The sequence below is a fragment of the Pezoporus flaviventris genome, unplaced genomic scaffold (assembly GCF_033815535.1).
Source record: "Pezoporus flaviventris isolate CSIRO_AGI_PZ_B2104156 unplaced genomic scaffold, CSIRO_AGI_Pfla_v1 ptg000040l, whole genome shotgun sequence".
Classification (NCBI taxonomy): Eukaryota; Metazoa; Chordata; class Aves; order Psittaciformes; family Psittacidae; genus Pezoporus; species Pezoporus flaviventris.
The window spans coordinates 1,448,979-1,461,090 of record NW_026892588.1 but is presented as its reverse complement, the minus strand read 5'-3'; the positions used below and the strand labels follow the sequence as shown (position 1 = coordinate 1,461,090).

Sequence of the window (12,112 nt, the reverse complement as noted above, 5' to 3'; positions counted from 1 at the left end):
TGGTGATATGATGTAGGGTGTGCAGAGCTGACTTGCCATGAGTATGCTGGGAATACGTGCAGAGAGATGCCTTTTAGCAGTCAGTGGTGGGATTGCTGTGTCTGTTTATGTAGCCATGTATATTTGTACAGCTTCTGTGTACAGAGAGGCTGAGTTTGTAGAGTGCATTGGGGTCTTCAGGGATGAAAGGTGCTATCTAAATGTAAATTAACATGACTGAATCCAGAATTCCAGGAGGAAGGAAGTTGTCTGTATTCTTTACTGCAGCCTTTCAAAGCTAGAAGGTGGTGATTGTCCTCAAACAAAATATTGAGGCTTTTCACATAGGTAGAGAGGAGAAAATCCATACTAACAAAAAACTACTTGCATACTGCATGTGGATATGGCAATCAGTAGGTGTGAGAATCAGTGTGATTAAACTGTGAAAGTAAAAATATGGAATCACGATTCATTTCCTTGGAAGGAAATGCATGGTAATGCATGGCACAGGAAAGCACTATTTGATGCAGCAAATGCAGATTTTGATCACAGGAATAAATGTGGTAAGAGTGACAAATGCTTTACTTTATCAATGTGGGACTGTAAAACTCTTCAGCTACTCAGAAGCCTTTGTACATCTCATTAACATCATGCTCCCCTGACATGACAGATAAAAGAGGATAATGATGTCATTTCAGGGGGACCAAAGTAAAATATTTTCTCTGAATGGCAGAGAGTTCCAGCTCCATGTGTGTGACTCTGCCTGTAGTAGAGTTTGGAGGGTAAAGCAGACTCTCAGGGCAACTGCAGTCATGTTTTCAGTGGAAGGAAGGACCTGAGATACCGGCATGCAGCATATTTTTCCCTCATCTTCATGTAGACTTCTGACCCAATGGATTTTGATTCCAGGCCCCCCTTTCTGAATTCTCTTCCTTCTGGCATTGCTTATCAAACGGGACGTGGGGTATATGACCAGTCATGGATCCTCCTGTTCCCTCTGCCTCCCCACAACCCATTCCTCCAGCATGGACAGTTTTCCAGGAGGGTCCCAGCCTCTCCTCTCTCCCACAAGAGCCCTCCCTGGGGTTGCAGTTAGGCCCATGTGTTGCTCTTGTAGCACAATGTGCATGAACTGAGTTGGGAAACTTTAGCAAAGCCTCCCTGAGAGGTGATTTTGTAACAAAGGCTGAAACTGGCCCATTTCCCCTCCTTGAGGAATGGGTTGGTACTTTGGGCAAGAGGGGTTGAGAATGCTGAGGTGGGAAATCCGTTTTATAGATGCCCTGGTAACCCTCAGTTGTGTCTACAATAAAAGCCCTGGTTTACCCACTCTCCTTTACCAGATGTGGATTTACACTAGTGCCAAATGGATGTGAAGTGCTAAACTCAGTCCACAACTGGTGCTTTGGTTTTAGTCATTTTTCCTGTTGCTTTATACTTACAACATTAGGAGAAGGCATATAAGACTTTTATTAAGATCAGACTGAGGTTCAACTTTTCTGTCTGCTGTTAGTCTTTTGAGGCGAAATTTCATACAAAGCAGAAGTGAGTGTTTTGGTCAGGAAGTGTGAGAAAGCCTATTTAAATGGGCACTTAGAATCATAGAATCATAGAATAGTTAGGGTTGGAAAGGAGCTTAAGATCATCGAGTTCCAACCCCCCTGCCATAGGCAGGGGCTTAGAAATAAATTACCTAGTTTGGGGCTCCTGAAAAATTCTATTACTTAGGATTCTTTTAATTTGCAAATCCCAGAAAAACTGCTCATCTCTGTTACAGCCCTCCTGGTTCTGGCTTTTTGGACACTTCCAGTTCGGTGTTTGTCACCTGTATTCTGCCACTGTTTCAGGTCCCCGTGCAGAGTCTCCATTCCTGGGCATTCCCAAGAAAACCTGCTGCTGTTTGCCTGATTTTCTGGCTGTGTTAAAATGGGGAAGAGCCTGCCCCAGCTGTGCTACAGGCAGGGATTTTGTAAAATTCCTTTAATCCCTGCTGCTGCTCAGCTGTGCCAAAGGGGCGATTTTTCCCCGCCTTCTGGCTTTGAGCAGCCCTTGGCCGGTGAGTGCACAGAGGTAGGAACGGGAGCAGTGTGGTGGGAGCAGGTGCTCTGCATCCTGCTAGGGATAAATAGTTTGAGGGCAGCTGGGGAGAGAGAAAATGGCAAAACCATTTTTCATCTTTACTGCCATCTTGGCTTTTAAGGCAAAGTCACCCTGACAGACTGCAGGCTCTGACACTGCGATCTAAATCTTTTCATGCCACAGCTGCTACCAGCGACCTGGCCTCACACTGACAGTGCTGAAAGTGCTGCCCGTCTGCACAGCGGCTGTAGGAGGGAGCCTGGGGCATACATGTGGCTTTTGCAGCCTGGGTTGTGGAGCAGAGCTGGGGATGGAGGCACAGGTTGGCACCCTGCCCTAGGACAAGTTTAGGGGTCACTGATGTGCCGTGCATGGGTGGGGGTGCTGGGGCAGCATCTCACTGTTCATGTTCACATTGTATGTTTCTGTAGCTGTTCTTTCAGCACAAATTGCAGGTTTTCATTTAAATTGCACAATGACAAGTGTGTTTCTGCGTCGTCTGCGTGAAGTAGCACCTGCTAAAACAGAGGCAGCCACAAAATCACTAGTGAGGATCCTTGGCTGGTTTTGTTATTTATTACTTACGTTATGATACTGCTAGACATCTAAGTCTCAGGTCAGGACTATCGCACATAATGCAGTGCGAACAGGTAGCAGAGGTAATGCTGTCTGCACAAGAGTACCCAGAAAGGGCAGTGAGGCTGTGCACAGGTCCTTTCTGGCCTCCTGCAGCGCAGTGCCATGCCCATGCTGCACCAACAGATCATATTGGCAACATCATGCTGGCAACCTATACCACCCTCACAGGGAAGGATTTCTTCCTAATGTCTAATCTCGGTCTCCCCTCTGTCAGTTTAAAGCCATTCCCCCTTCTCCTGTCACTCCGTGCACTTGTAGGAAGTCCCTCTCCAGATTTCTTGTAGGCCCCCTTTAGGCAGTGGAATGTTGGGGAGGAGATGGGGAGGAGACCTGCCCCATACATGTCAAAAGATGTCCAGAGTCCTTAAATTCCCATCAGAGACCTACAACCTGTGAATCTCAAATGAGAGTGCAGAAAATGTGAAGAAATAATGTTCCATTTCCAAAGGCAGAGAGAGGAGGTCTTTTCAAGTTAATCTTGGTTGTCAATAGGAAAGTGAATTATCAGAACAGACTTCCCTTTGCCTGATCTTTGTTGCTTCTTGCTCCTGAAATTTTAGCTTCCCCATGGTAGTGGGATTGATGGGAAGCCACACCAGCTATGTAAGCAAGAAGCACTTACTTAAATAATCAATTTTAATAGTTGTTTGCATTTCCTTTTCTGAGTAGATGTATTTCACTTTACCAATGAAGGGCATCTGTCAATACATTCTTATTTAAGCAATCCTATGTCTCACAATACCATTTAGCCTTTTTTTTAAACTTTATGTTGGTGTATGGTAAATGTCAGTTTCCTGTTATATAAAAAATATGAGTGATTTTTAAGCATGTGGTGGGTCAAGCTGCATTTGGATGGGAACTGAATTCCAATTCAAAAGGCCCCAAAACAGAATTTCTTTAGATATTTTTAATAGTGAATGTGCTGGACACATAGGGAGAATAATGTTTGTCTAAGCATGGCCCGCATTTCCAACAAGTCAGTAATATAATGAAGACTATGGTCATTCCTGATCCTCACATCCTTTAAGATTGCAGCCGTTTCTCATACCCTACTCTTTTCCATAGCTTGGAAGGACATAGTTGGCTTCTGTCTTTCAACTTCCAGTTGTTTTGGGGGTGAAATAGGCATAAAATTGATCTGACTGAATAAAATGAGGTGAAAAATGTAATCTTTGTCACTCTTTCATGACATCACTGTGCTAAAACAGCTCAAGTACAGTGAACTCCTGACCCGTGTGCTCAGTGACACATTTCCATCCTTTCAGTGGCTTATCTTTATTCAGAGCACCAGCAGCAAGTATATACAACCTTAAATAACATTTTATTTCATTTAAAAGATTTCACTTTTGTAGTAAAATTAAGCATTTATATAAATTGGCCTCATCTTGATCCTGAAAAGACAGGGTTAGTGTTTGTAAATAGATGTTATGAGAATGTTGTTCCGTGGCACTGGTGAGTGTCTGTATCCTCATATTACCATGTTTATTTCCTTTTCACTGGCTATTATCCTAGCTCTTGATTTGGACCTGTTCAGTTTTCACATGGCAGAAGTGTGTGTTCTTGTATTATACAGATGACTCAACGGCTTTGCCCTAAGGAGCCATAAGGTGCTGCAGTAAATTATCTCTCCATGTGGGAAAAGCTCTCATCTAGGACCTGCTCCCACCAAGGGCGGTAGCATTTTGCTTCAGGGAGATTGTCTCTGTGCTTGCATGGGATTTAGTGAGCCTCCCACCTTCAGACAGCAGCTACTTGTGCCTATAGGCAGCTCTGCTTGGTAAGATACCAAGGGCTGGGACATGCCTCTTCACGAGGTCAATGCCACCTCTGCTGAAGGGTCTCATATTTTCTTGGCAAGCTGTCCCTGGACAGTTTGTATGTGAGAGTGCATGGCTTAAAACATTTTACAGATCTAAGTCCCATTCAGCCAGATTCCTTCTGCAAACCTGAAAGCTTAATATCGCTTTCCCTCAGCTTGCTATGCTCCCCAAACTTCTGTGCTCCCCAAGACACGTGCCTGCCATCAGCTGCCTTCTTGCTTTAAATAACTTGGTGCAGCAGCTCCTGCAGCCCCACACCTACCGCTTGCAGCCCGCTGCTCTTTTCCAGCCCAGCTACATGTAAAGCTAGGGAGAGAATTTTGCAATAACGTTGGGATTTGTTTGGACAGATTCAAATCAAGCTGGATGGGGAGCGTGCAGTCTCGAACACAGCCTTATGTATTTCATATATTACTTTCCAGTGTTTCTGTCTCTTATTATGTTTAAATCACAACTGTTCAGGGATAAAAACCTGTAGGTGTTCTGAGTAGAATAGAAATAATGCAGGCAAGCAGATATATGCCTCCTATATTTACATGGTGTTTAGATGTCAATTGAATCTACTTTTCAAAGGATTGGAAATTGTACCAGCTGGAAATAACTATGTCAGACGAACCAAGCAGGGAGAGTGTTGAATAGGCAGGTGGTGTCTTGCAGAATTTTCCTCTGGAGGGAGAGGAGCATGACAGCAGTGTGTCTATCCACATTAATCTTCCTCATTTTAATATCTGAAGGCAGTTAGGCACTAGGCAGGAACCTGAAGGTGCAGTTAGCTGTGGGACTTTGCCCTCAGGTCTGGTGTCCTTTGCAGGCTGGACTGCCTTCTAGAGCTGTCATTGCTTCCCTCTGGCAGCACCCTCACCGCTGGCTGTGGAGGAGTATGGGGCTGACTGCTAGCTGCTCTGCTCTCCCATATTAGCTGGATTATCCTAGCCTTCATGTTTTTAATGTTGTTTGTTTTTTCCTGAGTCTGCAGAACAGCCGTTTGGCTGCTAGGCTGGTGGGGATGGACCCAGGCAGTCTATCTGGCCTCAGGCTCCACAGCAGCCCTGATTTGTTGGAGCATGAAGGGCACAGATTTGGCATCAGCCTCCATGCTCCGTGTCACTCGCCCTGTGCTCAACTGAACACAGTGAGGTGACAGCAAGAGGGTCACCAAACTGTAGGGTCAACTGTGCCCTACCCTTGCCACCAGACCCCAGCACAGCCACCAGCATGCACACTGTGCTTGAACCCCACTCACTTTCTGATTCCTGACCCAGCTTTGGAAACATGTTTGATGTATCTTGACTGATGGATTTGATGAGGCTTAAAACTTAGTGTGCTCTAAGGACTTGTGGCTGTACATTTGTGGAAGGAAGATGCAAAATAATGACTGAAGTGATTATACAATTCATTAGACTTTGAAAGAATCATATTTCTGTCAGCCCCGCAGCTGTTTCTTTGAGAGTTTTATTCACAAAGATGGGAGAGCTTGGTTCATTTAACACATGTCAGGGTGCTAATTACATCAGGGCTGGCATAAACATGCACAAGGCAGCTGCTGACCATGTGGTGGGGAGAGTGGGGTCTCCTCCCCGTGCCAGCAGAGGGTTGGGACCACCTGCACCTCCTGCTTCTTTCACTGGGGACACTGGGCACAGGGCAGCCTTGGCACTGATTTCCAGCTTGCAAACGTGGAGATGCAAAGAACCCTGCTGGGGTTTGGTCATAGTATTCGAGGGTTCTTCCATGGGGAGACTGTAAAAATGAAATGTTTCACCAGCGTGAAAGTGTCACCTTGCAGATAGTCCTGAACACAGAGCCAGCCAGCTCCCCAAGGAAACACAAACCTGTCCTCCTGGTGCTGGGCTTGGTGTAAAAGAGAGGGCAAGGCTGGTTTTCTGAGTGTGCTCCTGGGCTGTTGATAGTCCTGCTCAGCAGGAACTGCTCCCTTGCTTGGCCTTCTTTTGTAGCTGCTGTTCTTCATACAGACAAGTTTATCCCAACTGTACAATTTCAGCTGAGGGATTTGGGGTAATTGGAGTGGCTCTGAACACCTGCTTGCATTTCCCAGTGCACAAGGCCTGATGCGTGAATTGAAGACCTGACCTGTTTTCTGTACCCCAGAATGGGGTTTTCACAGCTGGCAGTATAAACTTTCCTTACCTCTATCACTCTACCTTTAAAACAGGTTTTGAAACCCCTTCTCCCTGTTTAAAACAGGACAAGGGGGAATGGCTTAAAACCGGCAAAGGGTAGATTTAGATGAGACATTAGGAAGAAATTCTTCCCTGTGAGGGTGCTGAGGCGCTGGCACAGGGTGCCCAGAGAAGCTGTGGCTGCCTCATCCCTGGCAGTGTTCAAGGCCAGGTTGGACAGGGCTTGGAGCAGCCTGCTCTAGTGGAAGGTGTCCCTGCCTATGGCAGAGGGTTCGAACTGGATGAGCTTTAAAGTCCCTTCCAACCCAAGCCATTCTATGACTACACATGAGGAGGTACGCAAGGGTGCCATGAATGTCTCAGCTGCAGTGTTCTGCGTAGCACACAAACCTGTGGAAGTCTCCAGCCATAGGTGCTTTCTGCCTCTAGCTGCCCAGCATATGTGCCTGCCTGCTATCTGCTGGCTTTAAGGCATCAGTTGGTTTGGAAGCCTAAGTTGCCCAGTGTTGCTGGGTTTAATTGGTGCTTCTGAAGGTTAGAATGGCCATCCAGATAGTAAGTCCTGGAGAAATATACCTAAGAGTTATTGCAGGCACATTTTGACATATGTCTGACACGTATGGAGGTATTCTGTGTTCACCCAAACCATTCCCACATCTTGGCAAAACCACATCCAGGTGCTACAGGTCTCCAAGCCCACCTTCAGTCTGCACTCTCCTCAGAGGCTTAAGCCAGGAAGGGACATGGTTCAGCTTGGTGAACAGCAGCACCACACCACAGAGAGCAATCTGTGGCCACCCTCACCCTGCTATGGGCAAAACATTTAGAGGGGACAGTGCCCACAGAATGACGCCTCCACTGACAGCAGTAGGGACTAGGACAGCCTTCTCCCTCCATCGGCCAACCTGGCCGCATCCCCTTGACAAGCCAGGGGGGTTGACAGCACTTCCGTCAGCCTGTGTTTTTAAGCCAGGCCTCTTTCTCCATCCCCAGATCTCTCCCTTCTACCTAACCCTGCTTCCCATGGGAAGCAAAGCACAGATGGCTCACAGCAGCCTGGGGGTGAATGTGCAAGGGGAGAAAGGGCTGGGGGGGGGGTAGGAAAAATACCAGCGAGAGCTCATCTTATTTGATTGGTGTTAAATGCCTTTCAGATGTACTTGGAGGCCCCTGAAGGCCAAGGAGTCCCATCACATTGCAGCGAGGCTGCAGGTTCTCATTTGCTTTTAAGCCAGGCTTCAAAAGAAGAAACGATTTGGGGGTGGGTTTTTTTCCTTTTCTTCTCTCTTGTTTGAAGCCAGCACTTCAAAAGCAGCATCTGCAGCTTGGCTGCAGGTTTTGGGTGCCAAAGGAGCTGGACACCTCCTGATGGGCACAGGAGGAGCCAGACTCACCCCTCACAGTACCTAAGAGCCAGTGGCACTGCCTGACTGCACACTGTGGGAACAGGTTGGTGCTGCCACCCTTAAAATGATTTTCCAGATGCCTGTGATTTCCTAAAGCTCAACCTTTCTCCCATGCTCAGGAAGCTGGGAGCAGGAAGGAGGATCATTGTGTGATCAAAAAGACCCTGTAACTCCTGGATGTGAAATACGGAGCTTGTGCCTCTTTGGTTGCTGTTCTCCAGGGCCTTCCTTTACACATCCCACATCTTTGGTCTTTCCAGCCACCTTTTCAGGAAATAATTGGCTTGGATAAGGAAATGCTTTTTTGGAGTGAAGAGGATGTAGCAGCTTTTAGCTAAAAGAGACAGAGTGCTCGTGAAAACTCAGAAACCACTTCCATGGCCCTTTCTGTGCCCTGGTATTACCCAAGGTGTTTTGGGGCTCTTGAATATTTCCCAAGCAGTAGGCATTAGGGTAACAGCAGAAAATTCGTGTCTCCTTTGCACCTCCCTGTTCTTCTGTGTTACCTGTCAAAGGAGATCCCAGTTCAGAAGGGTAAAAAACCTCACGCTGTTGCAGAGCCAGAAAGGTCCAGGGTGAATTTGCAACCCCCTTTTGCCTCCTTTGCACTAAACCTTATGCTGAAAAGAGGTCTACAAAGGAGTGGGTGTTGATTGGAAACTGGAAGAAACAATAGGTAATGGTGGGGCTGAGGGAATAATGTTCCATGCCTCTATAAAACACGCTTTGGTTATCTGTGAGCATGTGTACCTATGCAAAGGTGGGTGACTTGGGTTCAACATGCAAATCACATTTACTCTTTAAAGGTACAGTGGAAGGATAAGAAGGCTTTTGCTTATGTCCTGGAAAAATCTAGCCCATTTTGACCAGAGTGCTGTCCTGCTCCTGTGTGTCCTACAGAGACTAAAGCCCTGGCTGTCCCAAAAACTGTCTGCATTCAGGTGTCTGCAGTCCCCAAAGTGATGTGCAGGGTTGTTTTGCCTGTTTGAGCTGAGTGCTTTCCCCTTCTACACGTAGTTTCACCTCCCTGTGTCTTTGCTTCAGAAAGTTTATAACTGTTTAGATACTATGAAGGATAACTTAGCTCTCCTCAAATGTGTCTCAGTGCAGATAGACAGAGTATGTGAGTGCTTGTTATCCCTGAGCCTCCTGTGTTTCTGCGATTCTCTGCTTGGAAAGCATATTAATAAAATACGTGGCAGGAGCTTATTATTTTTGTTAGAAGCCTTTCACACTGAATGTTTCCTAAATTGGCTGGGGGGTGGCAGGGAACCCAGCTAGCAACTAATCCCCCAGCCCATCCTCTCAGCAAATTGCTTGTGAAAGTCATTAGTTTTACTCTAATTGATTTAAACATTGCTCAGGAGGAGGAGGAAAAATAAGGGAAAGCAATTCTACTCCAAATGCTAAAAGTTATGTGTTCTCAGTTGTCTGTCATAGTGTCACCACATGTGCCCATTCTCTGCTGGCTGATGGGCTAATGCTGGTGCTGAGCAGTCAGACGGCGAGCCCCAGCTCAGTAATGGGGCTGTGCCATGAGGTGTGTGAACCTGAGAGCAAGCCCCAGCCCTGTTCAAGGCATGATACAAGACAGTCTGCAGTGATCTTTTGCTCTGGAAAAGCCCTTGGCCTCCAGCAATGCACATCTGGTTGGATGGCTCCATCAGCAAAGCACGGGCACATCAAGCTTTGGAAAGTGTCCATGGAAAAGCACAGAGCTCGGTTCTTGCTACAAGGCACAGTCATGGGATAATACCTGATGACAGCCTCCTTGAAATGTCAGTGCTTCTGGTGGAACAGGGCTTTTTATGAGGCAGCCACCTGTTCCTGCTGCATTACCTCATTGCTACTCAAATCAACTGCTCTATCCCCAGCTGGAAAGTAGTTCTAATTAAAATGATTCATTGCTCAATACCGATTTGTCCCCTATTTTGGGTGGTATCTTAGAAGACAGTATTTTTTCCTTATCACTTCATCAATGGCTTACACTGTAAGGGACCGTACCCGCTGATGTCACTGGGGTCAGAGCAGAGTATGTGGGTTTTGACCGGATGGTGTAGGGACAGTGTATTTTAAGCTGGGCTTAGCTTTGTGTGTGTATTTATACCTCTGACAGCTGAACGAGGAGTGCCCTGGCTCCAAGCCTTATCTCTCAGTAATAATTTTTTTTCCAGATCTTTAGAAATGGCTTCTCCAATGTATTGTGCATGTTCTCTTCACATATTATAATGCAGCTTCTAGGTCACTGAGCTAAGAAAAGACTATAGGTGCCACTAAAGTTAAAGGAGAACCATGTCTCCTTAGAGGAGAACCAGCCAAAGGCTGGGCCAGGTTGCTGATATTTAGAGAAATCAATTATTATCATGTACTGTCTTTATGCTGTGCCAGTTCATTTAAAGATGAAGGAATTATGTTGGCTTTCAGTCTGTCTGCAGAGGTTTGCATGCTCCTGCTTTCAGGCTATCTATGATGAATAGAGGACATTGCTTATTGATCTATCAGTTATTGCAAACCTGTGCTGGGAAGCCAGAGGGGCTCTCCATCAGCTCTTAGCTGGCATCCATTAGCTGTTGCACAGAGGGGGTAGGTCATAACTTTTCAGGTTCTTTTAAAAGCTGCTATTTGAAGGGCTCCATTCCTTAATGTGCTGCATGTCCCCCAGAGGGATGGTGCAGGATCAGGGCTGGAAGGGACTCTGGGAGCCCCAGGCCCTTCTCTCCTCTGCCCTGTGTGGAGCAGAAGTCCATGGGATGGGTGGAACAACTGGGGACTGAACTCTGGCCACGGGAAACATGCAGAAAGTACTCCAAAATTCCTCTTCCTGCCCTCTCATCCCTCTGTTCTCAGTTCACCTCTGCAGCCTGCCTGTGAAAACGTAGTGCTGCTGCCAGCAGGAGAGGTTTGAGTCATTCTTTGGGGAAAGGGAGTGGAGCCTGGCCTCTTCCACCTGCAACACTTAATACTTATCCTTTCTGCCAAGAGATTAAGTTGAACATTCGGCACCTGACACATTCACTGGAGCAACGGCTGGTGGTGGATGTGTCACTTGCTCATCTTCAGAGGAGATGCTCTGGGTCAAGGGAGCAGGCATGAAGAGTGCTGCCTTACTGGGATGCTGCAGGCAATGCCCCCCACGCCTGGGTCAGTGCAGCACTCCACTGCCTGCTGGGAAACAAAGCCACCCTGCAAGCCTGACAGGTTGGTGTCACACACTCGGCTCCTCTCTGACATCCACAAATGAGCCTTGCTGAAGTGCAAAAGCAACTTTTCCCCCTCTCCGGACCCTCAGGAGCTGAGCCTGAGCCTTGGGCGCCACTGGCACCCAGTGCCTGTCTGCATCCACTGCGCCAAGGTGGGTGGCAGCAGCCCACAAGAGCAGCATGGGTAGGAGCTGTGGGTGCAGTGTGCCTGGGGACAGGCTGTTTTGGCTGGCTGGCAGCCTTGGGGTGATCAGAGGAGGGTAGGTTGCATCTGCCTGCATCACAGGCAGCCTTGGCAGCTGCGTGCCAGAGGCCAGATGGAGTAGCTGGGCACCAAGAAACAGCCTGCCACTGCCATTCCCCTTCTGCAGCTTGGCATGGTGGCAGGGCATGGGTGGCCCTGAACAATTGCTCTGCAGGGAGTGCTGTGCTCATGGGGTGAAAGTCCTTTCTGTTTTGTCAGAAAGAGACACACACAGAAATTAATGCAGAGACCAGGCTAAATTCTGCAAGCAGATACCCTTGTGAAATGCCCATGGGCCTGTCACATTTAAATACTGTGGTCACCCTGGTAGCTCTGATACAGTTGCTGGGTTTACACCATACTTCAAAGCTAAGCATGTTGGAGATGCTTTTCTGATCCAAGATCTGTCACCTGCCTCTCTCTGTGTGCCCCACAGGCTCTGGCAGGGTACCAAACAGCTTTGTTTTCTAGCTGCTGGTCGCTGTCATCTCTGTCACTGGATGGCTGGCCCACACTGCCCCAGGGGAGTTCTCTGCTTAGGTGACACAGAATCATAGAATGGTTTGGGTTGAAAGGGACCTTAAAGATTATCTGAACAACCCCA

At 47.3% G+C, this 12,112-nt stretch overlaps 1 protein-coding gene across 1 annotated transcript in view; it reads left to right on the top strand.

Moving 5' to 3' along the window:
- Positions 1–12,112, top strand: part of GPC1 (glypican 1) — a 200,553-nt gene that overhangs the window by 176,296 nt on the left and 12,145 nt on the right. The gene's annotated exons all lie outside the window — the stretch shown is intronic.